The sequence below is a fragment of the Phodopus roborovskii genome, unplaced genomic scaffold, assembly GCF_943737965.1.
Source record: "Phodopus roborovskii unplaced genomic scaffold, PHOROB, whole genome shotgun sequence".
In the NCBI taxonomy this organism is placed as follows: Eukaryota; Metazoa; Chordata; class Mammalia; order Rodentia; family Cricetidae; genus Phodopus; species Phodopus roborovskii.
Window position 1 is genome coordinate 1 of NW_026126552.1, and position 17,083 is coordinate 17,083.

The following is a 17,083-nucleotide window of genomic DNA, read 5'->3' on the forward strand; positions in this document are numbered from 1 at the left end:
ACCTTTTGGCCCATCAGTCATCAAATTGTAAAGGTAAATCCTTGGAGAGAAGGATACACTTTATTTGGGGGAACACAGAGAGCCTCGAGTGAATGAGCCATTTGAGCTGATTCCAACAGACACCTAGGATTTCTCAAGGTTTAGCACATTACAGGCTGTTTAAAACTGACTTGTACAAAGTTACAGAGGGACAGAAAGACCTTCAGAGAGAAAGGAGGGACAGATGAAAGGGAGGAGAAAGAGGCGGGTGTTTCCCTGTCTTTTATAATCATCAAGGTGAACAGGCTCAGACACACACACTGTTCCATCTTGAGAGCCACTCCCTGGAACTGGGCAGTGTCTGCTAGAATAATAAAGTTTCTCGTGCATTTATGCCTCCTATTCTAAATTGTATATGATTTGCAAAAGCAGGGGTCTTAATACTTGCAACATACATGGCATTGCCCAGATGGATACTTCAAATGTTTTGGTCGTTAAAATAAGAGCATGGGGGAAGAGGGGACAGAAGAACGGTGGAGAAGGGTGAATGAGAGTTCAAAATAATGATAAGTATGAATTAAAATGTCACAGTGAAACCCATCATTCGATGCTAACTAAACAATTAACTTTTAAAAAGTAAAGGCAAAGATGAGATGGATATAATTCAGTTCTTTACTCTTTTCTTGCACTTGGAGTTTTCTTGTACACATGACTTCTTTCATGGGTTGCTTCCTTGCCTCCCTTTCAAGTGCCAGCTGCTGATCCTTCTCAGCCAACTTCTTGCCTTTATGTCTTCTAGCAGTATTCTGTCTAGTTCTTTCTCCTGGGCTTTTTCTTCCATATCTCGCTGCATTAGATAGTCATTGTATATCTTCTGCTCTCTTCCCATGTCTTCCTACATGGCATAAAAATAATTCATGTTATTAGAACATACCGTTAAAAAGTAAGTTTATTATTTTTTAAACATATGTTGTCTTAGTTATGGTTTTATTGCTGTGAAGAGACACCATGACCATGCAACTCTTATAAGGAAAACATTTAATTGTTGTGGTATTTTCATAGTCTAGAGATTCAGTCCATTATCATCATGGCAGGGAGCATGGCTGCAAGCAAGAGCTGAGAGCATTGCATCTTGCAGGACGACAGGGAAGTCAACTAACACACTGGGAAATTTCATAAGCATAGGAAACCTCAAAGCTCACCTCCCACAGTGACACAAGTCTCTAACAAAGCCACCCACCACTCCAACAAACTCACTCCCTTATGAGATTATGGGGACCAATTACATTCAAACTATCACACATGGTAATTTATTTATTTGATGTCTGGAGTGTAATGTGGTGTTGGTTGAAACACATGTGCCATGGTGTGTGTGTACGCAGTACATGCCTGTGTGTTGGGGGAGAGGGGAAGCAAGACAATGTTTAGTAACAGGTTCTGTCTTTTTACCTAGGTAGATCTCAAATCAACAGGCTTGATAGACTCCTTTACCTGATGAGCCATCTCGCTCTAACCCCAGGGCAGCCCAGTGCTGTCTTCCAAAATGTGCCATCCTAATCTATGGTGCTATATACTTAAGTATTCACTGATCCAGTATTATGTCTGGGATTTACTTTGAAGAACTCAGGAGTGCTTGTAGGCATAAACAAGACAAGAATGAACTTTAGTTGAAGTTTGCTAAAGCTTGTTAAGGATACAAAGGGTCTCAGACCATCCATTATGTCTGTTTGAAATGTTTCTGACAACACATTTTTGAGTAAGCTAGTTCAAATACTTTCTCAAAGAGTTCCCTAAAGCAGGTGCTAGCACACTGTCAATGGGAATGCTGCTACCCTACAATGGGTTGATTGGAACTCAACAGGAATGACCCAAGTAATCCACAAGGAGACCTTTCACTTAAGGGATTGTAGAGAAGGCAAATAAGAGCACAAAACACTGTGCAACAGCATTAACTATTACGGGAAAAGGTCATATGTGATGTTAGTCAACATGTACCATAATAAAGCAAAGAGTGACAATATCAAATGCTGAAGAGAGTGTGGGAAACTGAAGTGCTTCTGCATTGCTGAAGGGACTATAGCACCTTTTATAGTCTTCCCCATTCCTCCCTTCCTTCACTCTTTTCTTCCTGCCTTTCCTTCCTCCCTTCCTGGATAATGGAGATTGATCTCAGGGCTTTGAGCCATAAAGCACACAGAAAGTGACAACTCAGCAGCCAATCCTGACCAGCATTTAGCAGGGCACTAAATAAATGTCTTACTTTCTTTGCTTCTTCTTATCTGCCTCCTCTTGTAAGTCTTGAAGGGCCCTTCCCACGAGTTTCATGTTCAAGTCCTCTTCCTCTCTGTGCTCCTGCTGCATAGACTTCATTCTCTTTTAGGCTTTCTCTGCAAAATGTTCCTAGTTTCCCGCTAGTCTTCTGCTTCTGGAGCTTCTCGTTCGTCTTCTAGTTTAACCTGTGCGTTGTTCTGCTCCTAAGGAGGAATAACGTAAGGGCACCATTAAGCAAAGCAAGTAAGTTAATGCCTTAATTCTAAAATGGTGAGCTCATGAGGTTTCTTGGAACTGTGGCACACAGCAGCATTTAGGGGGATTGTAGAAATGGAGCTTTTTAATATAGCTGAGTCAACAATAAAGCTTTGTAGAGATTGCTGTGTGATTGTGAAGTAAGTGATAAGTGGGTATAAGTCCAAAAATAAACCCCCTAAAAAAATAAATGTAAAAGATCTTTGACCCCACTACACATCATAGTCAACATGCAAGCCCACATTCTTCCAGGCTTTGCGTTTCTATTCACACCTGTACATCTAGTATGTTATTAAGAAGCAATGAGACTTCCAAGTGGAAATGTGCTTAATGGACCAGCCCCAAACTCCAATCCGGAAAACTGTATTAACCAAATGGAAAATGCCACACCCATGGAGCCCATCACTACATCACAGGCACCTGACAGGGCTCACCAAGAGGCGTGCCTTCTTCCTTCATCTGCTGTGCAGCCTGCCTTTGCGCCTGGAGGCTGGTGACTTGAGCATCCAGTCCCAGGCGTGTTTCTAACCAGCTCTTCTGTCCCTCTCTTCTTGAGCATCTCGGTTTTCCTTGGCTAGTCTGTCTTCCTCCCAGAGCCTCGCATACAACTGCTCTTCCACCAGTTTCTGCCCTGCAGCTCCTGGTTGAATTCAATCTGTGCTTTCCGCTCCTCAACCACCTCTCTATGGATACTAACCAGTTTACTGCGGAGCTCCCCTCACAGTGCTCCCTGGAAGGGAAATGAAAAGAGCAGACCCCAGCATTTTGTGAGGCAGTGCTGTCTTTAGGCATATATCACACAGTAATGCACTGCATTAAGGAAAACCAAAACACAATCCAGATGCTGGATGCAGACCTTTCTGGACAGAGGAAATGGGAGGAAGTCAGGGGGTGGGGGTACTGCTAAGATACAGGTGCTGCTACCAGGCAGAATCAGCTTGAATCCTTGCTCCTTGCTCTGCTATTTCGTCTGTGACACTGGATGCCTTTAGTTCCAGCACTCAGGAGGCAGAGGTAAGCAGATCCATGCCAGTCTGGTCTACAGAGTGAGTTGTGGGACAACCAGAGTTACATAGTGAGATAGACCCTGCCTCAGAAAGAATTAACTTACATGGGCCAGTTGCCTTGTCATTAAAACACCTACCCATAAACTTGTTCTCTCTGGGTTCTTCAGTCTGAATTTACTTTACCAGCTGTTCCAACTCATTATAGAAGCATTTTCAGATTAGCATCTAGTGCAGTGGTTTTCACCCTTCCTAGTGCTTCAACCCTTCAATATAGTTCCTCATGTGGTGTGACCTCCAACCATAAAATTACTTTTGTTGCTACTTCATAACTGTAATTTTGCTACTGTTAGAAATCATAATGTGTTCGGGGTGTTGGTGGCTCACACCTTTGATCTCAGCACTCAGGAGGCAGAGGCAGTCAGATCTCTGTGAGTTCTAGGTCAGCTTGGTCTACAGAATGAGTTCCAGGATAGGCTCTAACACAGTACTAAGAAACCCCTGTCTTAAAAAAATTTTTAAAAAATCATAATGTAAATATCTGATATGCAGGATATCAGTAAGAAGTGTTGTTCGACCTCTAGAGAGGCTTTCCGAGACTCACAGGTTGAGAACAACTGTTCTAGAGCAAAGGATTAGGGAAGTGTGTATTGTTAATGGAAAGTCTACAGAACTGTTGTCAGTGACAGAGATCGCATGGTTCTCTGAACCACACCTCCATCTAATTTTGCTGTTTTGCAAGTGTAATGAAAATGAACTTTGTATTCTCCTGCTAAGGGAGAACTTACCCAGAGACCATCTGAATGCAGTTTAACGAGAGACATCCCTTTGCTGACTCGTGTGGTCAGTGACTTGAAAACCTTACTGACATTCATTTTCCCTACATCAGTCAACATTGTATTCATCAAAGAGTCTGATATATGTCCCAAAATATTTACCGAAGCCAGGTGTGGTAAGTGTCTGACCACTTGGGAGACTACACCTGAGTTTTGAGCAAATAGACCTTTATTTAAAAAATGAATGCATTTGGGCTGGGACATGGCTCAGCCGCTTAAAACACTGGTTGCCCTTGCCAGTATCCACATGGCAGCTCACAGTTGTTTGCACCTCCAGTTCTAAGGCCTTCAGGCACTAGGCACACACATGGCATATTTTACACCCATGCAGGCAAAATGTTCATAAATATAACATAGTAAGTGTATTTATTAAATGTGAATTTTAAAAGGATAAAGGCCATGTTTTAAAAATAATTTCCAGGAAAAAAAATTCAGATCCCTTCTGAAGATTAAAATCTAAAATTAAGACATATAAAACCCATAATCATCTATGACAATCGTACTTTTGAAGAACCTGAATTTAATAAGAGAGTAAAATGAAGAAAACCAACCCAGAATATGATAGCAATTTCTTAAAGTTTTGTTTCTGCTTCTTTAAATTATGTGTATATGTTTCTGCTCATATGTGAGTATACATGCTAGTGGAGTCCAGAAGAGGGGCACCAGATCCTGGAGCTTCTGCAAAAGCAGTACACAGCTCTAACCCCCTGACAGCAATGTCCTTAATGTTCACCTCCAGAAGTATGAGAGACAGGGAAAATACAACCACAGAATAATAAATTAGTTATAAATAGGTTCTTCCTCTGGCAACTATAGTCCTAGGAAGAAACAGAAATCATAGGGACTTTACCAAGTATCTTTGCATTAGGGCTGGGGAATATATAAGAGCATATATATATATATATATGTATATATATATATATATATATATATATAAATACAATCTGCTGAGTATGTCCAATGATTTAATGTATGTGGGATTTCAGGACTGATCACTCAGCACTGTAAAAACTAACCAAGAAGCTCACCCCTGAAGACTATTTCTTACACTCAACATTCCTTAGTTGCCTGTAATTATTTGCTTGCGTTATGAGACATTCCCCTTCCATAGCTCTGCTAGCTTTCTTAAGACAAAGAGCTCCAGGCCATTTGTCTACAAGGGTGGACACTACCCACAGTAGCCTAGGACCTCTCACATCAATCATCATTCAAGACAATTCCTCACAGACACAGACAGAGGGAAATCTGATCTGGCCATCCCTCAATTGAGGCTTCTCTCAGAAATCTCTAGGCTGTGTCAGGTTGATAGTGGAAGCCACCTAGGACACATACACACACACACACACACACACACACACACACACACACACACACACACACTTTCTTTTAAAGGTAAGGAATGTGTCTTAGTCTATGAAGTTAAAAGCAGCTGCCACAATAGGTCGTTTCAGAGAAGGGGGTATTTCCTTCAAAATGTTCCATGAAATCAGCACAGATTCAGGACATCCCAAGATGGAAAGGCAAAATGAGAAGAGACCTAGAGACAACCAGAGAGTTAGACTGACTCAGGGAAGACCAGCAGGGTCTCTGCAGTCTGTGACAGAAAGCAGATCACAAGTCCAGGTGATCAGAAATGGCCACAAGTCCAATCATAGACCATAGTAAATGGGAACAGAAGTTGGAACACAACCCTCACTCTGGCATTTCTGTCCTTGGGAGGCAAGCACAAAGCACGAGAGCAGGATTTTGAGACAAACTGGGCACTTGTGTTTTAAGTGACCTATGTATTTAATGTATGCATTTTAAGTGATTACCAAGATTTGACATATGATTACAGTGTACACCTGTCTAAGGCTCCTCAACTTACTGTAAGTTGATGTTCCTAAACCATTTTTAATATACCAGCTGGAATGCAGGATTGTCCCTTTAAGATAGTGGTCACTCTTAAAAGACTCCAGAACCCAAAGAAGTCGAGCCACCCTCCCCACAGCCACCTCCAGTGCATAGAGAGAATTGCTAAAGACCTGATAGTTCTTAATTTATTCCAGCCCTTTGTCATGACTGTTATGCTGAACTGAAATCACCAATGTTAAACTTCCACCAGCCTCCCAACAGTTATAAAATCTGGTACTTTCTTTGTTCATGAGGCTGCTCTGGAGACTTTCTGAGCTCAACCCCCACCCATCCCAGGTGCTCCAGTGAAGGGGAGAGGGGCCTTCCTCCACTCCATCTCCTTCCCATACCTTTCTTCTCTCCTCTCCCTCCTTCCCCTCACCCTCCCCATTAAGTGGCCCCATGGTGTGTTCCTAACATACTGCACCACTTTCTGTCTAATGCCCTTCTCCATCTCAAGGATCCATCATGGTCCTGAAGTTCTTTCTCCCAGTAAAGCACTATTCTATGGGAACTATGGGTCTGCTTCTTCCCTTGGCTAAGGGCAGCTGCTTTGTCCCTTTAATAGTCTAGGTAACAATCCTATGTTCACAATCTGCCTGTATGCTCTTCCAATTTATTACCTGAATTGCTGTCTAATTTTTCAGCTACAAAATCCCTGCCTCTTTTCCTTCTTCTCTTAATAGTTTGGTTCTCTCTCTCATTCTGTCTTTTTCCTCTCTTTAATGGTTTCTCCTTTTGATTGTAGTTCTGTAAAATACTCATTTTCTTCTGATGCTAAAATTTCACGTAGCCTGAAACAAATGAATGAAAAACAACTAAGTTATTTACTCTTTAAAATTATCATTCTAACTAACTTTGTTCTGCTGCTTAGTGTCTGATAATTTTTTAAGAAATAAAGAGATTAAGCTGAGGGACATTCCCAGTGGTTAAAGGCTATACTCACAACCAAAAATATAAGAAAATCTTCAAACCCATAATGCCTCTCTTTTATGGTATCTTCTCTCTCTTTCTCTCTTGATATTGTCTATTTCTCCCTGACTCAATCTTCCTAGTCCCACATGCTCTCCTCTCCTCCCCTTTCTCCTAACCTCTCTCCACCACTGTCCCCCAACTCCCAATATGCTCAGGAGATCTTGTTCCTTTCCCCTTCTGTATGGGACCTTGCATGAATCTTTTAGGTTCCTCCTTTTCCTAGTTTCTCTGGCAGTGTGAATTATAGGCTGGTGATCCTTGCTCTATGTCTAAAATCCATATATAAGGGAGTAATTATACCATAGGTTTGAAGAGAAAACTACTCTAGATAGAAATGTCCATAGTCCTACAATGATAGGAGATGTCATTTTGTAAATATGTTTCTCATATTGGTTAATGAATAAAATACTGTTGGTCAATAGGAAAGCAAGATAGCAGGACTCAGAGATGAGGAGAGAGTGAAAAGTGGTAGGGAGGTAGATCTTGAAGATGGAGGACGGAGAGAGAGAAAAACGCCAGTCTCTCTCTCTGGTAAAATGTTATACCATGTGAAAAATACTTAGATTAATAGAAATGGGTTAATATTGAAGACAGTTAGCTTAGCTAATAAGAAACTAGTAACTTGGCCTACAGCTTTATATCAATGCAGCATCTCTGTGCTATTTGGGGCTCGAGCAGCAGTGCGACCAGTGCCGGCGGAAAAACTCCCCACTACAACATTACAAGGATGACCCCCCAACTAACAATGTCTGAGCAACAGTGGAAAGTCTACTTTTTAAATGCCTGTCTTTTCCCTGATAATGAGATTGATTGATCTAACTTACCTACCATCATAGAGCCTCATCTAGTAGTCTGATGGAAACTTTAGAGCAGATACTTTCCATTTTTTTGGCTAAACACTGGAGCTTTGATACTGGAATCCAGATTGCAGATCAGGGAGAGTGATAAGAAAATGGGGACAATTTTTGGACCAGGCTATAGAAGCCCATAGAGACAACTGACCTGAACAAGGGGGAGCTCATGGACCCTCAGACCTGATAGCTAGAAAACCAGCATTGGACAGACTCAGTGACCCCCTGAACATGGGTGTCCCCTTGACCAGGTTTTTGAAGGCCCAGGCAGTCTATAGGCCCTGCATGCATCAAAAGGACTTTGGGAGCAACATTCTAATGGAATGGATACTCCCTAACCTAGAGGCAGTGAGGGAGTGGCCTAGTCCTCTCATCTAAAATGACTTCACAGATATTTGTTGATCCTCCTGGAAGGCATCACCCTCCCTGTGGACTGGGGAGGGTAGAGGTGGGGGTGAGAGGAAGGAGGAGAGTGAACTGGGATTGACATGTAAAACAAGAAAAACATTTTAAAAGAAAATAAAATCACAATAAGGCAGTTGAGGAAATACAGGAAAATACTTTCCAGTAAAACATGGGTTTTGTTCCCAGAAGCCACGCTCAAAGACTAAAAGAAGAGTAGGCTGATGACCTGAGTTCGACCCTGAGTGAAAGAAAAAAAACAAAAATTGTTCCCTGACCTCCACTTGCACAATGACACACACTTTCCCGCGATAAATAATGTTTAAAAAAAATCACCGTGGTTCTCCATAAAATAAGATCTTAATATCTATATTACCATAGTTTATTTGGAAATATACAGATAAAATATGAAATGCTTATCTTCAAAAAGTGGCAAAGTCAATACATCTTTATTAAATATTTTAATTAAAGAATAAACCATAAAGCAGTATATTCTTTCTCCGTCAAAATGTAGCTAACATAAATAAAGATAATAACCAACAATAGTTATTGGTCGGATTATGGCACACTTAGCCATGGCCTTTATTTGACCTGATTGTTTCGCGTACTCGGCTAAACGCTTATGAGTGGAGGATTCTAACAAAATGTCAGAGAACTTGCCTAGGATAATAGAGGCCCTGGGCTTGATCCCCAATGCTCAAAGGAAATAAAATGCTCTGGGGTTCTTTTGATGCCTGGGTACCAGGTCTGTGAGCCTTACTTATTCTGCCTCTCCTCAGTGTGTTTGATGAAGCTTCATGGCATCCTTGACTCTTGCTTGTACAAGACCGTCAAAGTACTCTATGTCATTGTGCTCAATCCAGTCAGGCTCATGTACATCCTGCTCATTCGACTTAATGGAAGCCAAAGTAGTATGGCATTTTGTAGAAGCCATGCTGGATTCTTTCAGATGTTGCTCAGCCCTTTGAGCCTTGGGAGTGCTTGCCCTAAAAACAAAGGACAGCTGTCACAATAAGCAAAAATCAAAAGACTGACTGTGGAAAGAAAAAAATGTGTGTGTGCTATTACAACCAAAAGCATCTAAAACTTAGGTGTGTACACACACACACACACACAGTCTTGCTGTTACAACCAAAAGCAGCTTAAGCCTCTAATGGCTAACTTGTTTGTCTCTGAGTTTGATATTCATCACCCAGCCTCAAGTATGGAGTCTTTGGCTTCTAATGGCATGCATCCTGAAAACCTATTGTAAAGATGAGATACTGTTAGTAAAAATGCATTTAACACACACCAAGCATAACAAACACAAACATATCTATCATTTGGCCTCACGCTCTCGTCTAAGCCTGATGTAAGCTTAACCTCACTGTCCTAGCCAAGACCCTGAGAGTAACCTTACTTTATATTGCTAGTCCATGAAAAGATCCAAATTCACATTTTAAAGCATAACATACTGAATGCCTATCATTTTTGCACCATCATAAAAAAGTAAGTCAAATCATGAGTTATAGATCATCTAATTTCCTTAAAAGGTCCCTTTGATTAAAAGTAAACATAATTATTAAAATTAAAATTTGAACAGATTTTTGCAATACTTTTCTCATATTCCCACCAGGTCAACACATACCTCAGTCCTCACCAGAAACTTCTATTTTTAGTAGGTGGTGATTAACCCTAACAACCACAATGGGCCAAAGTCATAGAATAATAGCCCACATGATGCTCCAAAGGAAACATAAATACTGTACCCCAGTTCCCACCCACTTTAAGGCTCAGAGATCATTGCATGAACAGCCAGGAGTGGCAATGACAAAAAAAAAAAAAAAAAAAAAAAAAAAAAAAAAAAAAAAAAAAAAAAAGCTTTGGACACAGGAGGGCAGCTGCACATATGAACTCACAGTGATTGTAACAGCACAAACCTTTGCAAGCCCAGCCGACAGCATCCCAGCATGGAGAGGGAGGCTGGGCAAACAATCCAATCAGTAGCTATGGAGTGAATGGCAACAACTGTTAGCTGAGAGAGAGTTGGTTTTCCTCAGAGTGTATCCCCTGGCAAGTTGACCACACTCATTAGAAGACCCACATCCAAGCATATGGGGGCAGCATAAACTGGTCTTAAAGGGTTAAAAAAGAAAAAAGGATTCAAGTTGGGTGAGTATGAAAGGAAGGGTGGATAAGGAGAAGAGTTTGGCAATACAAGCAAACAGGCATGGAACTGGGAAACTCTCTCAAAAACTAATATGGATGGATGGACAGGCAGACAGGACAGGCAGACCGATAAAAATTTAACAGACCAGGTTCTAGAAAAATGATTTAGTCAACCAGACATGTAAGTGCTATGCTCAACATGCTTTAAATAGATGGGCCTGGATAGTAAGAGTTAGGGCTTTCAAACCTGCTCTCTTTGTGACCTACTGTCCAAACATGGTTTCTAACCAGTTATTAGCATCAAAATACTTTCAATGAAAAAAAAAAAAAAGGAAAGAACGATGAAGGAGGGGCTGATTTGCTTCATTTTTAAAAGTTTGAATGCAAGGCCTATGCCATGGACAATGCTGGCACAGTTTCAATTTCTTTAAATGATGCTTATTGCATAATGGGCACTCAAAAGTTGGACATGTGTGCACATTTTGACTATATATCAACACATTAAATGAAATCTCCTTGACTATATCTTTATCATTTCTGTATTGCTAGCGCTGAGCACACTTTTCCCAGAATTAGCCTCTCTCAATATGAATGAGCAAGCATTTCCTGATGGTCTTGATACAGTGTCCGCACCTCCTGGTGCCACCAAGAAATCAATAGTCTTGGAACTTGGTGTTTTCAGTATTAGTTTTACTAAGTCATCCTTGGGTGAATTGTGGCAGGTCAGTGCTCATTCATAATAATAAACCCAGAAGGCACAAGGCAGATTCTTCTGCTGAATTACATTTAGAACATCAGTGCTAAGATTACCGGATACTCGGTTTGATAATTTTAAAGCACTTGAGAGTCAAACAAACACAGCATCCAAACACAAACAGATGGAATGTTTCAGACTTGGGGTACACAAAGTGGTACCTGGATGCAGCTGAAACATCCTTGTGAAATGGGAGACCCAAGAGCAGGAAGTGTATCATCGAGAAGCAAATCCACATTAAAATTATTTGGAGTCTAGAGTCATCCAATTAAGCAACTGTTCGTGAACATTCCTGGTATGTTATGAGCACACATTCTGTAACAGTGAAGTAGGGCAGGGCTCTTTGGCAGGGGACACAGTGGTAGCCTTTAGGCTTTTTGATTGTGGGCTGAGTACAACACACAGGCCAACTACAAGAAATTGTTGCCAGCTGGTTGTGACAGGAATCAAGACTCAGGATACACTGACAAAAGAGAGGAACAAGGGAAAGAGTTGGTGAGAAACAGCATGAGTGGTAGCCACACCTGGGAAGCCCTGTAAGACAGTGTCATGCAGCTCAGGCTGGCTCAGACCTCTCTTTAACTGATCATCTGCCCCCTATCTCCTCCCAAGTGTTGTAGTTACAGACTTGGGTCACTACATCTAGCTGAGTCCCTGGTTTTCTGGATGATCAAGGTTGGACCTTGAGTTATCTAAAAAGGAATAGGTGATGCTAGTTGAGGAACAGGTTTGTCACTGACCAAATCCACACTGTTCAATAGAAATATAATGCAAAACAGACACTAAGTTTTTCTTGTAAATGAATTAGTTCAGTAAATAGAAATTACTTTTGATAACATATTTCTCGAGTATACCCAGAACACTATCTTTCAATGAGTGATTCAGCATTTTCAACACATTTCCAGAAGTGGAAAGTTACGTGTGGCCAGTAACTACAATAATGACACTGATGCTCTGACCACACTAAAAGATGAGCAAAGAGGATTTGTGATGACCTAGGAAAGCCTTTGCTACCATAACATCTCAGGTTCCTGTTTTAAAGAACAATGGCTTTATCTGAGTTTGACTCTGTGAAAGACTCTAGGGTTTTTCTAGGTTTCAAGTCTAGGGGTTTCTCCTTTGTCAAATAAGAAATGTGCTAGTGGCTGCTCACATGATTGCTTGTTCTTATTGCTTTTTCCTAGAGAATTTCTGAGGGTCCAAGCTTCACCAATTCTGATACCACTCATGTCTGTGTTTCTTATCACACACTTAGACACCAGAGAAGAAGAAATAACTCTGACTTCTTTTGGCTCTATGTTTTTCCTGTAAGAAGACAGAATTCAGTGGCCTGCTTCTGCTTTAGCAGTCTGGTTTTTTTTTTTTTTTTTTTTTTTTCCTGTTCTTTATTGGTTATTGGCATAAATAATAGTCATCAACAAATGGCTTGGATCCCAAGTGCTGCATTGAGATATGTGATCCTAAAGTGTTCTGATTCTGTCCTTCATGAAGTTTTCTTGAGCCCTTAAAGCCCTTAGCAGTTTCCAGACTACTTTTTCCAAGTCCAGATCCTATAGTCCTTCAGCCTAGAGAAGAGGGAGGTCTGTAAGTGAACAAAATGTGGCACATTCCCTATGGACCATACATAACTGTATTCTTGATTAGCCCAAATCTTCTTCCTTCCACAAGTTGCCACCACAGAGAACATAACTTATTACCTGCCTTTAATGGCTTATTTAGGAGGAAGCTGTTTCTTTGCCTTGTGGATGGGGCTTTTAATGGAGGGGAACTCACTGGATTTGCCCCCTGTATATTCTTTAGCGTTGCACACCCATTAGAGGTTCCAGCTAGGACTCTGAATTATGGCAGATTTTCTGGTGTGTAGAAACTAGCTTGCAGGAATAAAGGAACCCAGATGCATGGATGAGGAGTGCCTGGATTCCTAGCAAAAGGCATTAAACTACTTTCTTATGGGCTACCATTACTGGCCTACCCTAGAGGCTGATTTCCGGGTTTTTTAGGGACACTTTTGTTCAACACACAGGGAAACATTCCATTATCACACACAGCATTCAAAGCCCAATTCCCTTTCTATAGACTTTTCATAGGGTCACAACATCAACCCAAGTTTGTACCTGGCTGAACTGTAGCTGGCACAGATCCAGAATCTGCCTCTTGGCTCAGAACCTTCCCACACCCAGCCCATGCAAGGGGTCAGCCCTTTTCGTTTGGGGGAAAACACACACACACACACACACACACACACACACACACACACACAAAATTCCCAAGTAGTGATTACACACACACACACACACACACACACACACACACACACACACACACAAAATTCCCAAGTAGTGATTGTAGCTGGGTAAGAGTGGAAAGATTGGGTTGGGTATGGGCAGAATGATAGGAGAGCAACAACCTTTTTCTTCCTCAAAACCCGCGGCATGAGGAACCTGCTTCCCAGGTGAAGGAACCCTGACAGGTCGGGCTCCACCCAGAGATTAAAAAAAAAAAAAAAAAAAAAAAAAAAAAAAAAGTTTTAAGTTTCCCCCACGCAAACGTCCTATACTCACTATGATCACCGCCTTGGGAGTGGGGACCCTTAAAATTCTCTTGGGACAGTACCAAACCGCTGGCGTAACATTTTGAAGTCTGCTTGGGATGGAGACGACCAGGAACAGCAAAGTCCAGAGGAGTCTGCTTCCCAGACACAGAGGTCGGTTGCCATGGTGAGCCAACCCTCCCCGCGAGCTGCTAGTGAAGGTGGGCGGGTCAAGCGGAAGTGCCTGGTTACTGGCCCATAAGAGCACTCTGTTGTTATCACTCCGCCCAACCATTGCCCAAGCCCTGGCATCTACACCTCCACCCACCTCCATTATCTCCGAGGGCTAGTCAGAAGGTGGGAGTGGGGAGGAACAAGGCCAACACACCACTCTAACTGAAGGGTCAAAACACAATCCAGTGGGTTTTGCTAGTTATCTATCGCCTGTAACTGACCTAAAAGCATGAGAAAGGTTAGTGGGCTGTGAGTGGAAAGGTTAAAAATTTTCACAACCTTAATCTTGATAGTGGTGATAATCACATGGCAACCTTATGCTTGGAGTCGTGGTTTGGGTTTTTCTTACAATTTTGAAAAGTATTTTCCAGAAACAACCTTTGAGGCTGACAACAATCTTACAAGGTTGAAAGACCTGAAGGTATCATTAGCTTTATTTTACAGTGAAGTCCATTAAAACTCAAAGAGCTTAAGTGCTATATAGAGCCACACAACCCGTACTATCTGTGAACAGCATCTTCCCACTGCACTGAACAGAAAACAGGGCTTAGACTTTAGGTGAACACAGGAAACAAGCAGGTCAAATGTACTGGTGGGGCAGTTAAGTAGTCTTAGAGGTTGACTCACAATAAAGTCTTAATGGAGGCATCAGTGGGGACCTGGACTGTGGGTCACAAGGTCAGCTACTCAATCCTTGAACATCAGATCCCAGGCAAAACTGGCAACATAGTCCAGGGAAATGGATGGTCCTCAGCACACATGGGAACCAGAGCTGTAGTTCCCATTGGTAGTAAGATAGAGTTACAATGTTGAAGCTACTTTGGTACCCATTTTTAAGTGGTGGGCAGAAGAACAGAAAAGTAGATGGGGAGGGCAGTACACAAAGGTCAGCCACTGACAGACACTAATAATCTAGATGTAACTCATGTGTCCATACCCTCTTAAGGTCGGCTTTCTTCAAATTTGCATGCTTAATTATTTGGACCCTAGCACTTCAGATGTTCTCCTATGGTACATCTCTAGATTTGGATTCCATTTCCCTGAATTCGGGTTCAGCTTTTCAGCCACAAAAGAATGTCTTTCTTCTCTTAATAATAATTGTTTTCTCTCCTACAGTACTTCTTCTTTCAACTGCAGTTCAGTAAAATACTCATTTTCATTTACTGCTAACAGTTTATGTAGCCTGAAACAACAAAAAAGAAAAAATTTAGAGGATGTCTGGTTTTCCCGACAATGTCCGAGGGGCAGCTCCTTCATCTGAGTGGCTCTAAGTGCGGCTTTGGCAGTTTCCCTCACCCCCAGCACACATTCCACAGAAGGGAAAGAAGCCCTCCAAGAGGGTTTGTGAAAGACACCAGATTGGGGCCTGCCTAGCCCACACCCTTGAGATTTGTGTAGATCAGAGGACCTGTTGGTGAGTTTGGGGCAGCCTGGGGAAACTGACCCTTGGAGACAGTCACCAGCTGCCTGCAGGCAGCTCAAAACCATCCTGAGCTCAGAGCACTGGGAAGGAGTTAGGCCTGGGAAGGAAACTCCCAGTTTGGACTCTCACCATCCTCTGAAGAGTGGAGCTGGCTTCTGTGTACACTAGGAGGTACTGCTGGTACAGGCTCTGTCCCAGGGTGCCTGGCACGTAAGCTACCCAATGGTCTTCTCAAACAGCCTAGGCCTGGAGGAACATTAGCGGCTGCAAAGTAGATGAGTAGCACGCACATTACCTCAGCCTGCAATCACCCCAGTCTGAAGCCTAGAGAAAGGACCCGACTGACCTTCATCTGGCCACCCACAATCCCAATTTTTCCACAGTAAACAACACTGTTACCACCACCAAATAGTTCTCTAAGAAACAGTAACACATAAAACTGTTGGGCCCTACCCCGGGGATCTGCTGACCAACTTGATCAGTGCGATTGAGCTAGAACATCTTGCAACCCTCCTTCCAAGATGACCTAACCATAAGTTCCTCTTTCCACCCCCCAGCTGAGACGCCTCCTGCTTATCAGAACTGGAACTTCCAACCCTGGTTTTCCACTGTGCTGTAAGCCTGTATAAGGCTCCCCTGTTCCTTCAATAAACGGCATTCTCTTGGGGCATGAGACCTGCTGTCTTATTTTCTTTAAATCCTCAGCCCCTCGCCACCGATGTGGGTAATGCAGTAGTGCAGGTGCTAAAAAAAAAAAAAAAAAAAAAAAAAAAAAAAAACAGTAAATAGAACAAGAAAATTGTTTTAAAATAATTTTAAAATAGAACAGCTTAGAAATAGAAATGATTCAAGTTCCTACTTCTATAGCTCTCAAAACCTCAAACAAGGGCTGGCTTCTCCATAGTATACTAGATCCTATATTTGAGCATCAGGTCCATAATAAACTGGAGATCTTTTTATCACCTGAGATATACTATTGATGCAGTTTATAAAATTATTTCTGGATCATGGTATCATGTACAGTGATAACTATGGGCCAAGTTTTCAATAACTGGATGAGTGATTTAGCTAACAGCTGAGACCAGCAAGACTGTTAGGGATGAGCTTGACAGGGTTTCCTTGCTTGCTGGGACCTCATGAAATCCATGGTCTTCAGCTTTACATTTTTCAGCAATGGGTTTGTCCGGGTTATCCTGGGTGGTGGTGAGACCTTTGGGAGCTGAATCATGCAAACAGGGTGGCTTTCTAACATGTCACCTTTGACTAGACTATGCTTCTAGAATCCTTCCCCATAGACTTCTAGTTAAGAAAATCCACAGAAACATTGTGGTTAGCAGAAGTGAAGCGGCAGCAGGCTGTTGGGAAGTTGGTGCAGGGATGCCAGGCATGTTGCAGTTCCACACAAGCAGTCATTAATCTGCTGTCTCACCTTGGTGTGGGAATAGCAAGTCCTGCAGCCAGGCCTAGCTGCTACTTCCCTGACTCTTCCTTCAGCTTCTCTAGTTCCAGGCAAGATGTTACTAAACTC

The 17,083-nt window shown here is 42.1% G+C and overlaps 1 pseudogene; it reads right to left on the minus strand.

Moving 5' to 3' along the window:
* Nucleotides 1–655: 655 nt before the first annotated feature.
* On the minus strand, nt 656–14,000 carry LOC127234389 (cilia- and flagella-associated protein 53-like; annotated as a pseudogene).
* Nucleotides 14,001–17,083: the final 3,083 nt, after the last annotated feature.